The sequence below is a fragment of the Macaca thibetana genome, chromosome 5, assembly GCF_024542745.1.
Source record: "Macaca thibetana thibetana isolate TM-01 chromosome 5, ASM2454274v1, whole genome shotgun sequence".
Classification (NCBI taxonomy): domain Eukaryota; kingdom Metazoa; phylum Chordata; class Mammalia; order Primates; family Cercopithecidae; genus Macaca; species Macaca thibetana.
The window spans coordinates 102803049-102824868 of NC_065582.1; the positions used below are offsets into that span (position 1 = coordinate 102803049).

At 36.5% G+C, this 21820-nt stretch overlaps 1 protein-coding gene and 1 long non-coding RNA gene across 10 annotated transcripts in view; one reads left to right on the top strand and one right to left on the bottom strand.

The window, feature by feature from the left end:
• MAPK10 (mitogen-activated protein kinase 10) overlaps positions 1-21820 on the top strand; it is a 445883-nt gene that overhangs the window by 328551 nt on the left and 95512 nt on the right. The window lies entirely within an intron of this gene.
• LOC126954722 (uncharacterized) lies at positions 11803-14485 on the bottom strand. The gene is made up of 3 exons (XR_007725696.1): positions 14408-14485; positions 13954-14069; positions 11803-12433 (listed from the first exon to the last, which is right to left on the bottom strand). It is a non-coding gene; the product is annotated as an uncharacterized LOC126954722 (long non-coding RNA).

Consider the following 21820-nt stretch of genomic DNA (forward strand, 5'->3'; position numbering starts at 1 on the left):
GTTATTCTTCAATAAGTTAAATATATTTGGTTATATGCATTTCCCAATACAAAAAAATGTGTTCAGTTTTGAGTTTTCTTTTCAACGGTCGATAAAGGGCAATATAAAATCATTAGAGGAATAACTACTACAATACTCAATTTTTTAACTCAACATACATCAGTAACAAAGTTACTGAAGAATTATTTCCAAGTTTCATACATGTATCAATGATAAAATAATTAAGTTACTAACACATCAAGACCTTTATGAACTAGGTTATTAACTCATTGAGACCTTTCTGAACAAAGAATTATATCCAAGTTTCATATATGTATGAATAATTAAATAAGTAAGTTATTAACTCATTGAGATCTTTATTAACTCATTTAGACTTTATGGACTAGGACCAGCAGTATATCAGCCACTGACCAGAAGCAGAAAAGAGATGAGATAACCCTTAAAGTTAAGTTCCAGTTTCATATTCCTTTAAGTTCATATTTGATAATCTTTTCTGATCTGGCACATTGCAATTTATTTCATGGCTTTTATTAAACATTTTGGCTGTGTTTTCTCAGTGTTTCAGAGTCCTATTTCATAATGTAAATGTAGCATTTTGATAGTCCATGTTAGCTCATCCATATAAAATGCTATTTGCATCATCTCGTAAATAACATGATTTTAAAATATTTAGTGTAAAGAAGAACACTTTTTAATGTTAACATTTTACATTACTTACTGGCCTATAAACAGGATTTATGCTGAAACAATTGACTAATTGCGTTCTTGGCACAACATACTGCCAGTAATTCAATCATAGAGTCGTGGAGCCTCTTTTTTTTTCTTTTTATTTTCTATCTTGAAACTGTAATAAAGCTGTAGTTTATGATAAAAATGGGGGGAGAATTATAGTTCTTGTTGTAAAAGTACAGCAATTAGTCCAGATGCCAGGATAAATCCCTAGCTAAGTAGGTCCATTCCTTTTCAGAACTGATATATTAGTCTCGAAATGCAGTTTGGGTTTTATTAAATCCTCAAGTTCAATCCCACTTCTGCAGTGATAATTCTTCATGTTTATTATTTTCTCTACTCCTCTTAAACACTTAAATTACCTGTATGCCTGTTAGCTAGATAATAAAAACAAAACAGGCAAAAACACCCACTAAGTCTTGTTTGTGCATGTTTTTCATCTATCAAAATGAAAGTCAGTCAGCCATCTCAATTCCTTGAAATTTGTTGTTTCTAGAAAAAGTGAAACATTTGATTTGATATTAGCACCTTATTTTCAGTAATTCTCCAACCACACTAGGATATACAGTCTACAATCTACCATAATTTATCTGTCCCTGACTACCCTCAGGTACCCATTTCCCTCCTTATACTGCTTAGATCTTATGCCTTATATTATGATCTATTCCATTTATAAGCTTTCACTATCTTCCCCTCTTTCTTCTTGGCAAAACTGAAATAACTGTTCAGTCCAGCTCCTCAGCACTAAAATCTATGAACAAGCCTGGAGAAACCCATTCAGATTGTATGATCTCTTATAAATTTAATAACAACAGGAATGACTGAACCTTTATCACTGATCAGGATCTCCAGCCCATTTACATTCCTACTGCCCTAAGTGACAATTTCATTCCTTCACCTCTTCCTCAAAAGCCCAACATCTTCTTCCCCATCCTGTCTCTTCCCTGAAACTCTTGCTTCCCATTTCACAGCAAAACTAAAGTCTTTCAGAAATGAATATCCATAAGCTCTTCTCTCCCACCACATTTACCATGGACTAACATCTGAATCCCTTTAATCTACCTTCCCTGCTAATGCTATGCACAAAGTGTTTTATCCTATGTAAGCCAATCTTGCACTTGCGACTGGATCACATTTCATTTGGTTACCTCAAGAACATTCATCTAGCAATTATTCTCTTTGTCATTCTCTATATTTCCTTAAAACAAGATCCTTCTATCAGCATCTAGTATTTTCTCCTTTTGACCTAATTATTTGTTTAATTTGAATCTATTTTATTCTTCAATATGGTGTAGTTCTTTGAGTACAAGAAACTTCTGCTTTGCTTGATCAGCAAGTTTTTGCTTGACTCTATAACACACGACATGGTTTATTAACATTTAAATTTAATCTCATATGAAGTTTTTTATATCATCTAAATAAAAATATCCAATAGGTAAAAAAGGAGACATGCTAGAAGATCAGTAAATTGTTGTTGAATGAATGAAAAGATAGTTCACAACAACTTGAAATGAACTTAATTGTCAAAAATGAGTATCAGCTCAAATAAAAAGAAATGCTACGATAGAATTTCATTTCCCTGTAGCACTTAGTCAAAAGAAAAAGAGATATTATTTTTGTAATCCCAGAGGACACAGAACGTAAGTATTCAAATGGCTTCACGTATGCAGCAGTCATTGAATCTATGCATGTGCACACATTCATACACACGTTTTCATTTTTGCCAATAGCACAGAATATTGGTGAGAAGAGAATTTTTGTAATTGTTAAAGTGAGTCTTGCAGATTCTGACCTACCTCCAAACTTAAGCTGCATCACAAAAGAGTGCATAGATAAATCTCTTTTCTATCTCTATTTTTGAGCTTATTAGTATTTGCTGCCTCTTGTTCCCAAACTGAGCACACACAAAACCACAAAAGCAGGTTGCATTGGGGAGGGCTGTTAAAACCAGCTGGTCAGGAAATCCATTTGGGGTCAGTAAGTTGGTTGCTAATGACACCAACCAACAGGAAAAAGGTAGAGAGTACAAGAGCAGGACATGCATTTAGGAGTAAAATCAATACTCGTATTTGATTGGTGTGATACTTTTTAGATAATTGTGCAAAGAAATCCCAATATGTAGTCTCAAAGTGCCAATCTTCAATCTTGGTTTAAAACACTTAGATAAATATTAATAGGTTATGTGAGAAGACTACTATATGGACCAAATCTTGTCTGGACAATCTTCATGTTTATTTAAAACAAACAAAAACCAACTAACAATTGCAGAGTGTATTAGCCTTTTATCTGGTTTTACCACGTTTCTCAAACACATTGGTCTTATCAAAAATAATTTCGTGACTTTTTTATGCTTTTGGCTTTTAGTATTGTCTGGAAGCTCAATTTTTGTTTCTTTTACAAGCACAAGGATGCTTATATAAAGTTTCAATAGAAGAAAATTCTACCATGCACTAATTGTTTTGTGAGCACATTATTTAACCACCATGGGACTCAGTTTCCTTATCTCTACTTGTTTGTCAAATATATGTAAAAATACAGCAAATTAATGTTAATATCTGTCCAGAAAGTAAGTCTAACTTCTAGTTATTAACATGAAATTATTTTTCTATCATCAACTCTTTCAATTACCTAAATAAATATTATTTAACTCTTTGTTGACCAAGTGAATAAATGAACAAATTAACTGTAAAATTAGAATCAGAAAGGCATATAGGAATTTTCTTGTTTACATTATTCATTATAATAAGAATGATACTGCCATCTTAGTGGAATAGCTGGCAAATATTTTTAGCTTTTGCTTTAATAATAAGTTTAAAATGTTGAAAATTCTAATAACCTTAGAAAACCAAAGGAAAATTAATAGTTGTCATGCATCACAGCAAGTGATGTCAGTTATATCTTAATTTTTCCAAAATGTGTTGTGCTCCTATATATTTATAATAAAATATTTACTTCTTATTTCTAAATAATTTCAAACTTCTGGAAAAATTGCAAACATAGTAAAACGGACTACAACAAGATTATGATTTTATTAGTCCGTTCTCATACTGTTAAAAAAGTCATACCCAAGACTTGGTAACTTTATAAAGGAAAGAGATTTAATTGGCTCACAGCTCACGATGGCTGGGGAGGCCTCAGGAAAATTACAATCATGGCAGAAGGTGAAGCAAACATGTCCTTTTTCACATGGTGGCAGAAAGGAGAAGAATGAGAGCCCAGCAAAGTGGGAAGCCCCTTATAAAACCATCAGATCTCATGAGAACTAACTCACTATCATGATAACAAGATGGGGGGAACCACCCCACGATTAAATTACCTCCACCTGGTCCCTCCCAGGACACGTGGGGATTATGGAAATTACAATTCAGGGTGAGATTTGGGTGGGGACACAGACAAACCACATCAATAGTAATACTTATTTCATATGGTTTTAGTGAGACTCAAGTTACTCATGTATGTAAAGTATTAAGAACTTTAGAAACAAATGTTGGGAGCAAAAGTGCTTAGAATTAAAAAAATATTATTCATTATTATTAAGTCTTGATTTTGTCACTTGACCAACAGAAGTACCTATCTTATAGGACTATTGGATGCATAAAACTTAGAAACCCATGGTTTTTCTAGTCTAAGCTAATGACAGCCTGTGCTATATATAATAATAAAACTTACTGAAATAAATCTAATTCAAATGCCTAAGATTATTTGAGTAACACTACAATAACATAAAAAATTCCTACATGTAGTTTTTTAAAACCTAGAGTCAACAATTATATCTGGTCTTTACATTTTAGGCTTCCCTAAGTTTCACATTGATAGCGATCAATGTGAGGGTAAGTTTAGTTCATCTCTGCTAAAATGAATGCAGTAAATTATTTGATATTTGGAAAACATTTACTGGTGGAAGAAAATGCAGTTACACTGCCATTATATAGAATAAACTATATAATAAAAATTTTGGTAAAAAGAACAGAGTCTATTTGTTAATCTCACACTTTTCAGACTGGAGTCTTTGTGCCTCATGGTGAGGGCCAGGCAAGGAGGTTGCAGGTACAATGAGCCAGGAGTAGTCAAAGCCACAGGAGAAACATGGCAAGCCTTCCTGAAATCCAAATTTTAGGAGAAGATGACGTGTGATGGGGAAATGAGATTTTATATTAAAACAAACATATCCTAATTATATACATATTTAATTCCATATATATGGAATTAAAATACACATTTTTACAGAATTTTAAAGTATGAAAAATATTTAAACCCTATTTGAGTCATGTTCATAAAAATCTAAGGACTATATATTCACTCTCCTCTGCTGTTAGGAGTACATCAATCATCAATTAGTTTACTTGTGTAACAATTGTTTATTTAAGGCTAACTATATGCCAGACACTGTACTATGCTCTCAATGCAAAAGTGAGCAATACAGGTGTGGTCCCTGCCCTTGTGGGGCTTACAGTCAAGTAGTAGGATGCTTTTTTTTTGTTTTATAATTAAGCTAACTTAATTCTCCTAACAACTTTATGAGGTGAATTCTATTAGTTATTTTACTGATGTTGTGTTACTTAAGACATAACATTGCCTTAAATACAACAAGCAGGATTCTCAAACACAAAATAATGTGCAGAGATAGTCTAATTTAGATGAGATTTTATGAGGATGATGAGGTATGGATTGGAGAAAAGCAAGGGTTAATGCAGAGACCATATAAGGGGCAGTTTCTGGTGTAACACATGGTGATGGAAATAGAGTTAGAGTGAAGTTGATCAATTTGAAAATATACACTGGAGGTACAAATAGGCCTTCTTTATGGATTGGATATGGGGAAATCAGAATGAGGAAAATAAAAATGACTTCCCATCTTGAACAAATGGGTATTTGAACAATAGATTGGAGGCGAGTGATTTAAGGTTAAAGAGAAATCAGCTTGGGGCATACTAATTTTAAGATATTTCTAAGACATCCAATTAGAGGTATTTAGTTGTATATATAAATATGTGTACTTATACAGTTATATACAATACAGTATGTTAGGACCTTTGGGAAAAATATCTTAGCTCGAGGTAAAATCTTGGCATCTTGAGTAACACAGCATTAAATTAATATATGCTTGCTTAGATTACTTGAACTTTTGTCCTTTATTTTATCCAGTGCCCTTTTTCTAACATATTTAAAGCTTTGCAAATAAACATTTGGCAATAGTGAATATAATTTCATGCAACAAACATGGAGGGGATACAGAGCTAAGTCCCTCAGGATTTCAGCCATTAAGTAGCACAACTTTGAGCATGACAAAAATGTTATAAAATATAATAGATGACAAGTATATCATAATAATGGTACAAATAAACTGCTACAAAAGTAGAATACAATTTATAAATGTCAGCCTGTATAGCGATTGAGTATGGGAAGTAAAACAAGGAAAGATAAAGAGTAGACAAAGAGGGATAGAGCAGTAACAAAGGAAGGAAGTCCAGGGCTTCCTTCCTTTGTTAAATACATTTTCCAGAGGCAAGAGATGTTAGGAGTCATGCATAGTTGGCAGTGCTGCATCAGTTGTCAGACTAGTGGAGGACAGTCATAAAGTCAGAGACACTGTGCTGGGGCAGGCTTTAAGGAAGGAAAAGTAGGCCCATGGGCTGGGCAATGAAGTTTATTTCTATCATAATTATATGTCCTGCATGTAGGAATCATTTCTAATTCCTATGGGTCACTTAATGAAGCTCATCAATTTTACAGGCCTCAAGAAATAATACCAACGTGTGAGCCAAAGAAAGCATCTTAATGTCTTTAGGTCATTAATTTTAGACATAGCACGTTCTTTACTACAAGGCCACTTTGAGAGTCACTGTGTCGCTGTTGGGCTTCTCGCACAAATAAAGTTAACATAATATACTCAATGAACTCTTTCGCTCCTTAGCTAACTCCAACATCTTCCAGACACTGATGCTCATCCAAGTTGTCATGTGGATTTATAAGAAGAATCTTGTTCAGATAAAATAATTAAACATAAATCATACTTTAAATTTTATTGCCACGAAATGACCAAAGGTAGGAATGTAGCAGTAACCCTGAAAGAGCAGTTCCTTGGTTCTGACTCTTTTGTCTTGGGGGAGTGACATGTAAAAGCCTCTTCAACCAGAAGCACATTGCCCTTGAGCAGCAGGAGAGCATATCACTTACATCTAATAGGGAATATTTTGTCAATGAAAATACATGCTAAAGGATATTATATTGATGGTCATAAAAATAATGTTATTAGAAATCGTTTCAAACATTTTAAAAAATGAAAATAAAAATACAGTTAATATTTCATAACTTATATGAATTTCCTAAATGTTGTTCAATGAGAAAAATAATTACTCTTGGTACATCTCATGTATATTAATCTGCTGAAATTTCTGATATTTTTCTGAAGTCAACTTTTTAATATGAATTTATTATTCTTAAGTTTTAATGAAACTTCTGGGAATCTTAAAAATTGCTTGTTATGGTCAATTTGAAATATTGACACATTTAATATATATATAACAATATTTTTAATTGAAAAATGTCCTCAAAAGGGGCTTAGGTGTCTGTTAAGAACAAATTTTGCTAAATTGAAAATACTCTTTTTGTTAATTGAAAATATTCTTAATTCGAATGTATTTTTGAATTGTAATGTAAAAGTGTTTGAGTTCAAGGTTTTTCACAGACACTGAGTTTTCCCCCCTTCATTTAGAGTTCCATTATCCAAGAAATAATTTCATAATACCATACTTGTCAAATAGATTGCCTGAATTTATGGCTTTTTTAATGGTTTGCCAAATTTAGATGCTGAAAAATTATAGGTCTTTAAAATCATATTTCAATCCTGCACAGAATATAAATGTTTGGAAATTAGAAATTACACCAGGTCCCACATAGAATATAAAAAGATCATAAAATTCAGAACTTTATCGAAAGACTGTTCTTACAAATTAAGATATTCTAAAATATAATTATGGAATTTCAAAATTAAATCTTATCCTCTCTTTGAGAATGCATTATTTCATTTGATGTGTTCAGTTAATTTCTTGCCTTAGTCCATTTCAGCACATTCTTGTGGGCTTCAAGTTGCAAGTTTTGTTTATAATAATAGCTATTCCTTAAAAGTTTCAAGAGCTGAATTTTGGGATGCTCCAGTTATGAAATACTATGATTAAATATTTCCAAGTAATTTTGCAAAAAAAAAAGCACCCAAAGTTTAGAGGACTTATTTATGAAAAGTTATTTTTCGATCATAAGCATTAGAAATGCCAAGAAAATATGCTGATTGCCATATTAAAGTGTTTTTATTTTTTTAAATTCAATATCAGCTTTGTCTCCAAAATTTTGTAAGAAAGTGATTCTAATTATAAAAATATTTAAAAATCTTGTCACATTTGTCTTCTATTTTGATTTGTAGAATATTGCAATTTGTTTGGACCCAGTGTGAATTATATTTGCACCACAACAAATTCAGAGTCCATTTCTACTCCATAGATTTCTTATTGTGGTAAGAATACTGTTTTTAGTGTAATTATGTTCAGCAAAAATTTCTTTGTGTGTTATCACTGAAAAAATAAGTAATCTATCTTCAATGCCAACATTTTAACTAAAACTATGATAGTTTTTACACTGTTGTCAGATTTTAAACTTTGATAGAATGACCTTCCATAGCTTTATTTTGAATCATTGAATTGGATTAAAAAATCAAACTAGTATTGAAGTATATTAATTTTATGTTTGAGGCATATGATAAAATGAAATAAAGTAGCCATAACTTAAATGTTAATAAAATTATTTTCTGCTAATAGAGGGAGCACATTAACAACTGTTGTTTAACTTATGGTACATATATTTAAGAACTTGGGAGTTGAATAGAATGAACAGCATGCTCTCTGTCATTCTTAGGTTGTTTTATTCTGACTGACATGACCTAAAAGTAAGTAGATGTGGAAGAAGGTTATTATGGAACTTACTGGTAATTTATTTGCAGAATTAAATGAAAATCATAGTGATAAATAATGGAATGCATATTGATTGCAATCCAATCTCTTACGTCTTCCTATATCCATGCTTTTCGGTAGTGCCCTCTCATGCTGACTCTTGGTTATGTCACTTGCTTTGACCAGTGGAATTGTAGCAATGTTGATGTGAGCAAGGTCTTGAAAAAATCTTCACATGATTAATACAGCCATTATGGAAAACAATATACAGTTCCTCAAAAAACTAAAACTACAACTTCCATATGATCCAGCAATCCTACTTCTGGATATAAATCCTAAGGAAATGAAGTCAGTATGTCAAAAAGATAGCTGCACTCCCATATTCAATGCAACACTATTCACAATAGCCAGGAAAGAGAATCAATCTAAGTGTTCATCAATAGATGAATGAATAAGAAAAATATGGTATATATACACAATCAGGTAATAATCAGACTTCAAAAAGAAGAAACCCCTGTTATTTGTGATAACATGGATAAACCTGGCGGACTTTATGTTAGGGAAAATAAACTAGACACAGAAAGACAAATACTGTATGACCTCAGTTACACGAGGGGGCTTCAAAAAGTCATGGAAAGTGTGTATTATGAAAAAGTTATGCATGGATTTCATGTATTTTGCACTAGAATAAACTTGTAGTACCTTGTTATAATGGATATGAACAGGATCTAATTTGAGGCATTAAAAAGAATAAGACATCAGTTTCAAAAGAGCACCTATCAGAACCACATAAATTCTGTAAAACCTGAAGCAAGAAAAAACACCAAATTTATAGTGAAACTTAGGTAGAAAAATGAAGACATGATTGATGCTTTACAAAGTTATGGGGATGATGCTCCAAAGAAATCAGGAGTTTACAAATGGACAATGAAACAATGTTGAAGATGAAGCCCACAGAGGCAGACCACCCACATCAATTTTCAAGGAAAAAATTAATCTTATTTATTCCCTAATTGTAGAGGACTGACAATTAATAACCGAAACAAAAGCCAACACCATAAGCATCTCAACTGTGTCAGCTTACACAATTCTGACTGAAAAATTAAAGTTGAGCAAACTTTCCACTCAATGGGTGCCAAAACTGTTGCTCCCAGAACAGTTGCAAACAAGAGAGAGCAGAAGTTTCAATGGAAATCTTAAACAAGTGGGATCAAGACCCTGAAGCATTTCTTCAAAGAATTGTAACAGGAGTTGAAACACAGCTTTACCAATATGATCCTGAAGACAAAGTACAATCACAGCAATGGCTACTAAGAGGTGGAAGTGGTCCAGTTAAGCAAAAGTGAACTGGTCAAAAGCAAAGGTCACGGTAACAGTTTTTGGGGATGCTCAAGGAATTTTGCTTGTTGACTTTCTGGAGAGCCAAAAGATGATACTATCTGCTTATTATGAGAGTGTTTTGAGATAGTTAGCCAAAGTATTAGCAGATAAATGGCTGGGAAACTTCACCAGAAAGTCTTTTTCTACCATGACAATGATCCTGCTCATTCCTGTCAGCAAACAAGGGCAATTTTAGGCATCCACCTTACAGTCCTCATTTGGCTCCTTGTGACTTCTTTTATTTTCTAATTTTAGAAAATGTTTAAAGGCACCCATTTTTCTCAGTTAATAATGCCCCCCCCACACAAAAAAAAGACTGCATTAACATGATTAAATTCCCAAGGCCCTGAGTTCTAAACTAAATGGCTGGATTGTTGATTACAAAAGTATCTTGAACTTGATGGAGCTTATGTTAAGATATAAAGTTTAGAGAAGTAGAGACTAGAATGGTGGTTACCAGGGGCTGGAAGCCAAAAGCAGGGGAGACTGGAGAGATGTTTGTCAAAGCACACAAAATTAGACAGTTTGATATGAGGAATAAGTTCAAGAGATCTATTGTACAACATAATGACTACAGTTAATAAGAATATATTGTATACTTACAAATTACTTAGGGAGATTTAAGTGTTCTCAACACACCAAAAATCTGAGTATGAGAGGTAATGTATATGTTAATTAGCTTGAGTTAGCAGTTCTGCAGTGTATACATATATAAAAACATGATGGTTTATACCACAAATATATACAATTTTTGTCAATTAAGAATATATTTTGTAATCCTCACAAAAATGAAAATAAGCAAAATTAATTTAGAAGAACAGTCATTTGATCTAAATGAAAAGTTATGATTCAGAGTAATCTGTAAATGTATCTTTTGTGTCTCCCCAAAATTCATATATTGAAACTTAATCTCCAATGTGATATTGTTAGAAAGTGGCATCTTAGGGAGGTGATTAGGTCATGAGGATTTGCTTTCATGAATGATATTTGTGCCTTATAAAAGAGATTCCAAAGAGCTAGTTATCTCCTCTGCCTTGTAAGAACACAACAAGATGGTGCCTTCTATGAGGAACAAGCCCTCACCAGTCACCAAATGTGGCTGTGTCTTGATCTTGTACTTCCCAGACTCCAGAATCATGAGAAACAGATGTCTGCTGTTTATAAGCTGCCCATTCTCAGATGTTTTGCTATAGCAGTCCAAATAGACTAAGACATAGCTGCATGTGTTAAATCATTGTATGTAGGCACAGTCTTCTTACAATAATTAATAACTTTCAAATAGATGCTGATGGTCCTTTAGGATGACTTTTTCTGGTTTTCGTCTGGTTGTGACCAAGAAAATAGAAGAAATAGAAATCTAGTATATAGTACTTTAATTAAATATGCAGTTTTAATTTTATTAATTTATTTCTGTTGGAAGGGTTTTATTGCAAAGTTAGAAAATATTTACTAAACACTAAAAAGTAAATAATTATAGATTTGTACTGCACAGCAAATGGCAAAATCACTGTAGCAAGGCTGTCTGACTGTTCCCTATATGCCTTATAGCAGGGCTGGCCAGTCTAATTTCCCAAATTTTCAGCTTATCCTATCAATTGGCAGCCTGGCAGCTTTGTGAATTTTGTAGACTAAAACATGGGCTAGATAAATATATGAATGGTCTATTGAATGGTCAGTAAAGGAGCAGAATGGGCACGAGACAATTTGTCACAAAGATCAAAGAAGAGAAATTGAGACAGTCTGTGTGCATTCCATCACCTACTATTTTATTGTGATGAAGTTATTTTTTCTCCAAGAGTCTTCAGTTTTTTCTCCAGTGTCACCATCCCTATTTTCAGAAATTTCCTTGTGTCTAGAGAAGCCATTTTGTTTTCATTCATCTATTTTCTGTGATGATGAGCTACTGAGCTGGTCCCATGTTTTTGATTAAGGTGAATAATCTTTGTGTGGTCTTCCCCGTCTTTAGTCTGCTGATGGATTGTAAAGTTCAGTTTCTAGTGTTTTAAGGAGTTGCTGCTTTTGATACTGTCTTTGAGGGATTGGCTGTGAGACCCACTTGCTGTGTTTGCTTCAATTCAGTGTCTATCAAGCACAAAGTGATTTCGAATGAAAACTCTATAACTAGGCTTGGTCATCTAGGTTAGTTGGTTACATAGGTGAAATGGCTTTTCTTGATGTTGAGCTTTTCTTGATGTCTAGTGATGTTTATCCATAACTGGACCTGCCTTTTGTCTAGAGAAGTATCCAGGTGAACTCCAGAGCATATTGCTGTATTTAGCCATGAGTTACTGTTTACCAAACACTGCATTCCCCAGAAAGCACACTTTGAGATGGCGATTTCATGCAGGAGATTTATTAGGAAGTATTTTGGGGGCCAACACCTATGGAAAAAGAAAATAGAGGCAGAAGTTCAGCTGCAATACAATCTCAATAGATGCCTCTGCTGACCCTATTGGTAGTTCTGAAGAGGTAATGAGCCTTAGCAACTGTACTGAATTGGGGTAAAGTGACCAGGCTTTTATAACCCCATGTTCATCAGTCATTGAATGAAGGCTACCTATGAAGAGTGTGTAGGCTAGGTTAGGCAGCTTTCTTCAGTTGAGGTCATCCTCAAAGGGGGCTAAGAGCTGAGAGGCTATCTGCTGGCAGCATACCTCGCATCTGGCATAATAAGCCCTTTATTCCTAAATCTTCATGCATCACAGCACGTACACCACTGCCCTTGGATACATTGGATACATTAATAGAGTTTTCCTATTATTGGCTTTTTTTCTTTTTTTTTTTTTGAGATGGAGTCTTGCTCTGCCTCCCAGGCTAGAATGCAGTGGCTCACTGCAACCTCCGCCTGCCGGATTCCAGCAATTCTCCTGCCTCAGCCTCCAAGTAGCTGGGACTACAGGTGCGTGCCACCACGCCTGGCTAATTTTTGTATTTTTAGTAGAGATGGGGTTTCACCATGTTGGCCAGGCTTATCTCGAACTCCTGACCTCGTGATCCGCCTCGGCCTCCCAAAGTGCTGGGATTACAGGTAGGAGCCACCTCTCCCGGCCCTATTGGCTTTTTATTCCCAACATGCTGAGAACCAATTTGCAGAAAATCAGAAGACAAAAGTGCTTAGGGTCCTCAAAAATCACAGTGCATCCTGAAACCTAGATAAGCCTACTTTTATACTTTGTTATATGATATAATGGATATCTTTATTACTTAAGTTATTATTATTCAGAATTATGTTACTTGTAATCGAAAGTATTCCCAAAAATATAACCAAACTTGTACAGCCAAACCATTCAATGACAAAATAATTAACCAAAAAATCAACTGTTGACTTTTGATGGGAAAACTAAAGAAAGCCTCTCTGAGGAGAAAATATTTGGGCTGAAATCTGAATCACAAATGGGGTTAGCCAAGTGAAGATGCAAGAAGAGCATTCCAGGCAGGAGGAACAATTGCAGAATCCCAAGGCAGAAGTGAATTTGGCAGGTTCAAAAACGTGATTCTTATTAAAGAATTTGATTTGCCAGGCTATTATTTAAGATGTTTAAGATGCTACAATAATGCTTAGGGATTTCCCCCATGAATATTTAATATGATTACAAACATTTTAAATGTAAAGGGAAAGAGGAACAAGAAAAATTGTCAAATAAATGATTATGACTTAGGAAGAAGAATATTTGTGTAAGAGGTTGTCTGCAATTGTCAGAAGAAAAAAATACCTGATAAATATATTGTGAACAAGATTTGCGTTCAGAGATGTGTGTATGTGTGTTTGTGTGTGTGTGTGTGTGTGTGTATTTATATAAATACATACAAGGAGGTAAACATAGCTTCATAGCATCATCAAACTGAATTAAATGACAGGAGTATAACAGCAGAAAGCTCTATCACTCTTTTAGGAATAAACCTGGTAGAAGCGGAGGTGTGTTGGTACTGTATGCCAAGAAGTTGCTGGATAATCTTCAGCAGTGTGGCTGGAGAATTGTTGGAAAAATCTTCATAAAGACTTATCTCCATTTTTACCTGCATAAAGATAGCAGAAAGAAAAAAATGCTGAAAGAAAAAAAGTAAGATTCCACAGACCAAGATTCTTGGAAAAAATAGATGACTCAAGAGTAATAGAAAACTTTCAGACATGAATTTGTGACTGTACAGCATCAATGATGCCAATTTGCAGATGTATTTGCTAAACTTCTGCCAGTAATCACTGAGGAATTACAGAAAATGGGGAAGATTGAAGTGTCAGCCAAGGTTCACGGAGGAAGACAGCAGCATTTTAAGCAGACAGAGATTGAATGCTGTAAATGGGTGTCTGTAAAATTACAGGAAGGCCTGGAGAAGTGGGCTGTACTCTGGGCTACCTTGAATGACTCCCAGACACCCAAAAGCTGAATCACCAGGGAGCTCCCACCTCTGAGAGTATCCTAGAACCATCAGATTTCCAGAACATACTATCAAAGCTGAGATTAGGAAATCATAGAACTGGAATTATGCACTTACTGTTGCCATGGCTACTCTATTATGCTGTGAACAAGGGAATGGAACCTGGAGTTCATTGGGGCCACTCCTCCTCTTAACCAGGAATCTGGAGAATGACATGAATTACTGCTTCAGAAGAAAACCTCACATCTCCACAAGACCTTGCTTCTCAAACAAGACATGTCAGAAGATGCTGATCATCCTCACTTCTGCCCTACAAATCGCTCATAGGTGCATCTGCAGGATCTTACTGGAATCCAGAGTGCTAGCTGCAAAAGCTTCTGGGAATTGTACACTTAACTCTGAAGTATCTTTAATATAGGAAGGTATGACATAAAAGAGTCATAGGAAGTTCAGTAAACCAAACCACAGTATCCACACAATTCAAGATAGGCAAAAGTTCTTATTTCTTTAGAGGAAGGGTTAGCTTATAAGAGACACCTCGTGAACTCGACACTGTTTCTTGTGTTGGTTAGAAATGATACCCTGTGGGCCAGGCACGGTGGCTCAAGCCTGTAATCCCAGCACTTTGGGAGGTCGACACAGGCGGATCACGGGGTCAGGAGATCGAGACCATCCTGGCTAACACGGTGAAACCCCGTCTCTACTAAAAAATACAAAAAACTAGCCGGGCAAGGTGGCGGGCGCCTGTAGTCCCAGCTACTCGGGAGGCTGAGGCAGGAGAAAGGCGTAAACCCGGGAGGCGGAGCTTGCAGTGAGCTGAGATCCGGCCACTGCACTCCAGCCTGGGTGACAGAGCGAGACTCCGTCTCAAAAAAAAAAAAAAAAAAAAAAAGAAATGATACCCTGTGAACCGTTAAGACAGGGTGTAGTGATCATTGGGAATAGGGGGTTTGTTAAAAACATATCATACAGATAGTTTATTAAAGTGGTAAGCTAGACAACTGTATGGCTACAGTGTATATATGGATGTATGTATTTATTATTTTTATTGATATGGGGTGGTCTCACTATGTTGCCCATGCTGGTCTTGAACTCTTGGGCTCAAGCAATCCTCCTGCCTCAGCTTTCTGGGTAACTGGGACTACAGGCACATGCCACTGTGCCCAGCTTATAATGTATTCAAAATTTAACAAAGCTTTTTGTCTTTTTGGAAGATATATTTTATGATGTCATGGGACATACTTGAAAAATGTGGTCATGGTGGTGGTACAGTTGAATGTATTTGTAATTAGCAGAAAGACTAAACAACTACTGGTTAGCAGATATGTGTCCAATTGTTGCCTATGCTCTAGGAATTCATGCTTTATCCTGTCCTACATGACATAATGAATCTGGGAAGAACATTGATTTTAAAAATAGTAATAGCCATCATTTACTCAGTGCTCACTCTAAGTGAGGCATTATCTATACGTTATTAACTCTTTTACTCATTACAACAAGCTTGTCAAGTTGTTATTCTCTTCATTTTAAGTATGAGGAAACTAATGTCAGAAAGTGTAAATAACTTGATCACATTTAGTAAGCAGGAGGGCTGACATTCATACCTAAAATTGCTTCGAGGAGGAAGTACCAGACAGAGGGAGAATGCCACAGCGTTTCCAGGAGAACTGTCTAGTTTTTTTGCTTGCCAAGAAATCCCAGAGGGTGGCATTTTCTCCGTTTTTCCATATGAGATAGGGGGATGGCCCACTGTCTTGCATGATCTGGTCAATATCTCAGGGACTCAAACTCACATTGACAATCCTCACTACCATCTCACATACAAAACCAGATGCCAAATTTTTTTTTTTAATTATGAAAGATGTAACAGTGAGGCTGACCAAATATAGATAATATTCTTATACACATATTCTGAATAAGTTTTGATTAGTATAATGTTGACTGTAGAGGATAGAATCAGCCCAAGGAGACTTTGATCAGAATGCAAACTGGCTGTAGTTTCTGACAATCACAATATGAATGTGTCCATCTGCTTGGCTGACAGGATGTCTGGACCTACCTAATAATAAAAAAGGTACTTTCTTATTTGGCCAAGCAGTGCCAGAGTTTGCCTCTTCAACTCCCTCATATGCTTTCATGACTGATTGCCATTCTTTCTTTTGATATTTTAATAGTTTCAGCTAAGTTAATTTTGGCTTAAGATTTAGTCCTTGTCTTTGAGGTGATGGATCAATTTTCTGCCAATACAATGACTTAACTTTAGAAAGTAAGTTTAGTTCCTGTGTTTCCAAATCCACTGTTGCCCTTATATGTTACCTATAAGATACATGACCACTTGACTCTTTATCTGTGCTGCCATTGGTAGGTGAAAAAGAACAAGCACAAGCACAGAAACACCAGTGCTGACGTATTAGTGTAAGAGCAGCACAAGATTTTTAAGAGACAGTATTTTAAATTAACATAGGCTCACTGTGAGTCAATAGGGTGGATGGAGGGAGAGGAGCCAAGATGGCCAATTAGAAGCAGCTCCAGGCCAGGTGTGGTGGCTCATACCTGTAATCCCAGCACTTTGGGAAGCTGAGGCCGTCGGATTACTTGAGGTCGGGAGTTTGAGACCAGCTTGTCCAACATGGAGAAACCTTGTCTCTACTAAAGATACAAAATTAGCCAGGCATGGTGGCGCATGACTGTAATCCCAGTTACTCAGGAGGTTGAGGCAGGAGAATCACTTGAACCCAGGAGACGGAGGCTGTGGTGAGCCAAGATTGTGCCATTGGACTCCATTCTGGGCAACAAGAGCAGAACTCTGTTTGGAAAAAAAAAAAAAAAAAAAATTGAAGCAGTTCCAGTCAGCAGCTCCCACTGAGAAGAATGAAAACAGTGAGTGAATCCTGCTTCATCACCCACACCCAGCCAAGAGAGGCGGTGAGTGACTGTGCTGACCCATCTGGGAAACCATGCTTTTTCCATGGATCTATGCATCCTGTGGATCAGAAGATCCCCTTGTGAGCCCACATCACGAGGGCCCTTGGTTCCAGGCACAGAGCTGTGCCACCTGCTTGGGTTGCAACCAGTGGCGGCAGGCTGGACAATGCCTAAGACAACCGAGTTCCTGGGGAAGGGGTGGCCATTCACCGTCACTGCAACTCCAGTTGGCCATTTTGCCCTGCTGGTGTCAGGGAGACCGGGTGGTTTGAACTGAGAGGAATTCCCCTTAGCACATCACAGTGGCTGTGGCAGATCGTTCTTTAGGTGGAGCTTCTTTAGGTGGAGCCTGGATCTATCCCTCCTCACTGAGCAGGGCCTCCCTGCAGGAATTGTAGCAACTCCAGCCAGGGGTTTTCAGACAGGACTCTGATATCCCTGGGAAGGAGCCCCTGAGGGGAGGGGTGGCCAGAGTCTCACAGTTTGGGGGACCTAGTCTTTCCCACCTACTGGCAGTCCAGATGAGGGGGATTCTCCCCAGCACGGCCCAACCTGCTCAGCCAAGGGGCAGCCAGACTGCTTCTTTAAACAGGTCCCTGATCCTGTGCCTCCTGACTGGGTGAGACCTCCCAACAGGGGTTGCCAGACATCTCATACAGGAGTGTTCTGGCCAGCATCAGCTTGGTGCCCCTCTGGGATGGAGCTTCCAGAGGAAGGAGCAGGCAGCCATCTTTGCTGTTCAGCAGCCTCTGCTGGTGATACCTCCAAGAGCAGGAGGGACCCAGCTGAACTGGGTCTGGAGTGGTCCCCCAGTAAACCACAGCAGCCCTATGGAAGTTCGGCCATACCATTAAAAGAAAAATAAACAGAAAGCAACAAAAACATCAACAAAAGACCCCACAAAAACCCCATCCAAAGGTCAGCAGCCTGAAAAATCAAAGGTAGAAAAATCCATGAAGATATGAAAGAATCAATGCAAATATGCTGAAAACTCAAAAAGCCAGAGTGCCTCTTCTCCTCCAAATGATTGCAGCACCTCTCCAGTGGGGGCACAGAACTGGGGTAAGACTGCAATGGATGAACTGACAGAAGTAGTCTTCAAAAGGTGGGTAATAATGAACTTTGCTGAGCTAAAGGAATATGTTCTAACCCAATGCAAAGAAGCTAAGAACCATGATAAAACATTACAGGAGCTATTAACCAGAATAACCAGTTTAGAGAGGAACATAAATGACCTGATGGAGCTGAAAAACACAACACAAGAACTTCACAATTCAACCACAAGTATCAATAGCCAAATAGACCAAGTAGAGGAAAGGATCTCAGAGCCTGAAGACTATCTTGCTGAAATAAGACATTCAGGCAAGGTTAGAGAAAAAAGAATGAAAAGGAATGAACAAAACCTCTGAGAACTATGGGATTATGTATAAAGACTGAACATATGACTGATTGGAGCATCTGAAAGAGTTGGGGAGAATGGAAGCAAGTTGGAAAACATACTTCAAAATACCATCCAGGAGAACCTCTCCAACCTAGTAAGACAGACCAACATTCACATTCAGGAAATCCAAAGAACCCCGGTGAGATACTCCATGAGAAGATTAACTCCAAGACACGTAATCAAATTCTCCAAGGCCAAAATGAAGGAAAAAATGTTAAGAGCAGCCAAAGAGAAAGGCCAGGTCATCTACAAAGGGACAGCCATCAGACTAACAACAGACCCCTCAGCAGAAACCCTACAAGTCTGAAGAGATTGGAGGCCAATATGCAACATTCTTAAAGAAAGGAGTTTCCAACCCAGAATTTCATATCCAGCCACACTAACCTTCATAAATGAAGGAGAAATAAAATCCTTTACAGACAAGCAAATGCTGAGGGAATTTGTCACCACCAGGGCTGCCTTACAAGAGCTCCTGAAGGAAACACTAAATATGAAAGGAAAAACCATTTCCAGCCACTACAAAAACATGCTGGAGTACAGAGACCAATGACAGTATGAAGCAAGTATATTCACAAGCCTGCAAAATAACCAGTCAGCATCATGATGACAGGATCAAATTTACACATAACAATATTAACTTTAAATGTAAATAGGCTAAATGCCCTAATTAAAAGACAGAATGGCAAGCTGTATAAAAAGACAAGACCTAACAGTCTGCTATATTCAAGAGACCAATATCTGTGCACAGACACACATAGGCTCAAAATAAAGGGATAGAGGAAAATTTATCAAGCAAATGGAAAGCAGAAAAAGGCAGGGGTTGCAATTCTGGTTCCTGAAAAACAGACTTTAAAACCAACAAAGATTTAAAAAAAAAAAAAAAAAAAGGGCATTACATAATGGTAAGGGTTCAATTCAACAAGAGCTAACTCTCCTAAATATATATACATCCAATACAGGAGCACACAGTTTCGTAAAAGAAGTTCTTGGAGACTTTCAAAGAGACTTAGACTCCCACACAATAATAGTGGGAAACTTTAACACTCCACTGTCAATATTAGACAGATCATCGAGACAAAAAATTAACAAAGATATTCAGGGCTTGAACTCAGCTCTGGATCAAGTGGATCTGATAGATAGCTACAGAACTTTCCACCCCAAAAACAACAGAATATACATTCTTCTCAATGCCACATGGCACTTACCCTAAAATTGATAGCGTAATTACAAATAAAACACTCCTAAGCAAATGCAAAATAACTGAAATCATAACAGACAGTCGTTCAGACCACAGCACAATCAAATTAGAACTCAAGATTAAGAAACTCACTCAAAACCACACGACTACGAGAAAGTTGAACAATATGCTCCTGAATGACTCCTGGGTAAATAATGAAATTAAGGGAGAAATCAAGCAATTATTTGAAACCAATGGGAACAAGGAGACAACATACCAGAACCTCTGGGATGCAACTAAAGCAGTGTCAAGCGGAAAATTTATAGCTCTAAGTGCCCACTTAAAAAAGCTAGGAAGATCTCAAATTGACACCCCAACATCACAACTAAAGGAAGTAGAGAACTAAGAGCAAACAAACCCCAAAGCTAGCAGAAGACAAGAAATAACCAAGCTCAGAGCAGAACTGAAGGAGAGAGAGACATGAAAAATCCTTCAAAAAAAAAATCAATGAATCAGGAGCTGTTTTTTTTTTAAAAAAAATTTAATAAACTAGACCACTAACTAGATTAATAATGAAGAAAAGGGAGAATAATCAAATAGACACAATAAAAAATGATAAAGGGGTTATCACCCCACAGAAATACAAACTACCATCAGAGAATACTATAAACACCTCTACACAAACTAGGAAATCTAGAAGAAATGGATAAACTCCTGGACACATACACCCTCCCCAGACTGAACCAGGAAGAAGCTGAATCCGTGAATAGACCAATAACAAGTTCTAAAATTGAGGCAATAATAAATAGCCTACCAACCAAACAAAAGCCCAGATGGATTTACAGCTGAATTCTACCAGAGAGGCAAAGAGGAGCTGGTACTATTTCTTCTGAAATTAGTCCAAACAATTGAAAAGGTGGGACTCCTTCCTAACTCATTTTATGAGACCAGCATTATCCTGATACCAAAACCTGGCAGAGATATAACAACAAAAAAGGAAAACTTCAGGCAAATATCCCAGATTAAAATTGATGCAAAAATCCTCAATAAGATACTGGCAAACTGAATCCAGCAGCACATAAAAAAGCTTATCCACCACAATCAAGTTGGCTTCATCCCCGAGATGCAGGGCTGGTTTAACATACTCAAATCAATAAATGCAGTTCATCACATCAAACAGAACTAAAGACAAAAACCACATGATTATTTCAACAGATGCAGAAAAGTCTTTTGATAAAATTTAACATCACTTCATGTTAAAACTCTCAATAAACTAAGTATTGAAGGAGCATACCTCAAAATAATAAGAGCCATTTACAGCAGACCCACAGCCACTATCATATTGAATGGGCAAAAGCTGGAAGCACTCCCCCTGAAAACCAACACAAGACAAGGATCCCCTCTCTCTCCATTCCTATTAAACATAGTAAAGGAAATTCTGGCCAGGACAATCAGGCAAGAGAAAGAAATACAGAGGGTATTCAAATAGGAAGAGAGGAAATCAAATTGTCTTTGTTTGCAGATGACATGATCCTATATCTAGAAAACACCATAATCTCAGCCCAAAAGCTCCTTAAGCTGATAAGTGACTTTAGCAAGGTTTCAGGATACAAATTTAATCTGAAAAAGTCACAAACATTTCTATACACCAACAGACAAGCAGAGAGCCAAATCATAAATGAACTCCCATTCACAATTGCTACAAAGAGAATAAAATACCTAGGAATACAGCTAACAAGGGATATAAAGGACCTCTTTAAAGAGAACTACAAACTACTGCTCAAGGAAATCAGGACATAAACAAATGAAAAGACATTCCATGCTCATGAATAGGAAGAACCAATATTG